General features: G+C 80.1%; 1 non-coding gene across 1 annotated transcript; it reads right to left on the bottom strand.

Moving 5' to 3' along the window:
* Nucleotides 1-1012: 1012 nt before the first annotated feature.
* On the bottom strand, nt 1013-1165 carry LOC136995770 (5.8S ribosomal RNA). Its single transcript, XR_010887313.1, has one exon. It is a non-coding gene; the product is annotated as a 5.8S ribosomal RNA (ribosomal RNA).
* Nucleotides 1166-2500: the final 1335 nt, after the last annotated feature.

Here is a 2500-nt window from a genome sequence, read left to right as displayed (position 1 = left end):
CCGCCTCCCCCGGGCCCGGCTCCCCGCCGCACGCTCGCTCCGCTCACGCAACTCGCGCAGCCCTCCGCCGCCTGGGGGCTTGCCTCTCCTCCTCCCGGCCGCTGCCTCCGCTCTCGCTCCGGGCACGGCACGGCGCGGCGCCCTGCCCTCCCCTTCGCGCCCTTCTCGCCGCCCGGCGGCGCGCACGCCCGCGCCGCCCCCCACCGCCACCCCGCCGCGCCGCACCCGCGCGCCGTCGCTGCCGGCCTCAACGCAACGCCGCGGCTGACGCCAGCCGGCGGGTGGAAGTGGCTCGGCACACGCGACGGACGCGGGCGCGCCGCGGGGAGGGCAGGGGGGGCGGCCCGGCGGCGCGCCGCACCGGCGGCGGTCGGGGCGCAGGGAAGCGCAAGGCAGCCGGCCGTCCCCACCCCGGAGGGGAACGGGGGACCAGCGCACCACCGGGAGAGTGGCGGAGGAGAAGCCCAGACGGCGGCCAGACTGGCGGTGGTGGCGGGCGGCGGCGACGAGGCGCGCCGGGCCACCGCAACCCACCCGACCTGGGGGGGGGGCCCCAGCGGGACGAACTCCGCGAAGCGGGCGCTCCGGGAGCGGGGGGTTTCCCCGAGTCTGCACTTAGGGGGACGAAGGCCCGGCCGCGCGGGGAAGAGGAGGCACCCTCTCCCCGGGGCACGGGCCTGCGAGGCGCCCCAGCCGCGCCACCCCGCACGGCGCGCGCCGCGCAGCGGTGGCCACCGCGCTCGGAGGGCGAGGAGGGCGGGCACAGGCGCGGCAAGGCACGCCGGCCGCGGCCGCTGCGGGCGGCCCGGCGCCGGAGCCCGGCGGGCAGGAAGACCGGGGCCGCCGGTGCACGCACCGGGGTCCCGGCTCCGCCGCCGACTCTCCGCCGCCGAGGCCGCCGCGCACCGCCGCCGCCGGCGCCGCCGCGCCTCCCCCGCCCCCCCACGCGCCCCCCCCGAGGGGCGGCACCGCTGCGCCAACGCGACAGCGGGGGTGACGATTGACCGCCAAGCGACGCTCAGACAGGCGTAGCCCCGGGAGGAACCCGGGGCCGCAAGTGCGTTCGAAGTGTCGATGATCAATGTGTCCTGCAATTCACATTAATTCTCGCAGCTAGCTGCGTTCTTCATCGACGCACGAGCCGAGTGATCCACCGCTAAGAGTTGTCTCGGTTTCGGCCCCCGCCGCGCGCGCGGGGGGACCGGGCAGCCTTCGGCAGCCCCTGAGGGCCCCCCCTCCGCTCCGCCTCCCTCCTCACGCCGACGCCGGCTGCTGAGCGAGGGACGGCCGAGAGCCAGAGAGAGGGGCTCGCCCCGCTGACCGTACGAGCACAGAGTGGGGGGGGAAAAAGGGAAAAGGAAAACCCGAACGAGAAGGGCGGGGAGCCCTCGCTCCCGACCTGGGACAACCCTTTGCTCGCTTCGAGTCCGGCCCAGGCGCCCAGGCTCGGCCCGGCCCGGCGGGGAGCAGCGCGCCGGCCGTGCCGCCTGCCTCGGGGACGCTGGGGGAGGGGGCGGCTCCCCGCGGACCCCCAGCGTCGGAGCCCGGCCGCCACCGGCAGCGGCACCGGCCGCTGCCCGCGCGCCCGCGGCCCACCGGCCCCGCGCTCCCCAGCTCCTCGCTCGCCTCGCCGGCCTCCGGCTCCGCCGTGGCCCCGAGGCGGCGCCCACGCCCGCGCGCGCGCACACACAGCCTCCCGGACGACACCACGCGCTCTCCCGTCCCTTCCGCGGACAGACGCCCGGCGGCGGGCGGGCGGGCAAGGCGGGACGGACGGGGACGGCGCCCGCTCTCCCCGTCTCCACGCGGAGAACGGGGGGGGCCGCCCCCGCCGCCCGCCTGCCGCCCGCCCGCCGCCCGGCGAAGCCGGGTTGGGCAGAGCGAGGCAGGCGCGCCGGATGGCGGAGTGCCGGCGGGTAGGGCGCCGCCGCCAGCGGCCACGGCGGCAGACCGAGAGCCCCGGCCAGGGAGGAGAGCGGATCGCGCCGAGGCGCGGCGTCCGCACCACCCGCGGTGGGTGGGGGCTCACCGTCCCGGCGAGAGCACGCGCTCGCGCCGGGGTCACGCGTTCGAGGCAGGCCGGCGCCAGCCGACCGCGCGGCGTCCCTCCGCCGAGACCAGACCGCGGAGAGAGGGGGCAGGGTACCCCTCTCCGTCCCGGCTGCCCGCAGGGCGAGCGCGGGGCGCGCCGGCTGGCATGGGGGGGCACGGCGCCCGCGCGCGCCGGCCCCCCGGCCCTCCGGCAGCACACCCGGCTGCCCCCCGGGTCGCATCGGGCCGCCCGAGTCTTTAAACCCCCGCCCGGCTCTCCCGCCGAGAACCCTCGGGCCCGGAGCCCGGGGCCCATGGCCATCCCTACCCGGGGCGGCTACCGGCGGCCGCGGTGGCCGGAGGCCCTCCGCTCCTCCCGCCACCCTGCCCCCCCCCCCCGCCCGGCCCGCTCGCAGCACGGTCCCCGCGGCACGGCGCGGGGCGGCTGGAGCGGTGGGGGGGGGGGAGA

The sequence above is a fragment of the Apteryx mantelli genome, unplaced genomic scaffold, assembly GCF_036417845.1.
Source record: "Apteryx mantelli isolate bAptMan1 unplaced genomic scaffold, bAptMan1.hap1 HAP1_SCAFFOLD_147, whole genome shotgun sequence".
Lineage (NCBI taxonomy): Eukaryota > Metazoa > Chordata > Aves > Apterygiformes > Apterygidae > Apteryx > Apteryx mantelli.
Note: the sequence above shows the minus strand (reverse complement) of the source record. Positions and strands in the feature narration are given on the sequence as shown.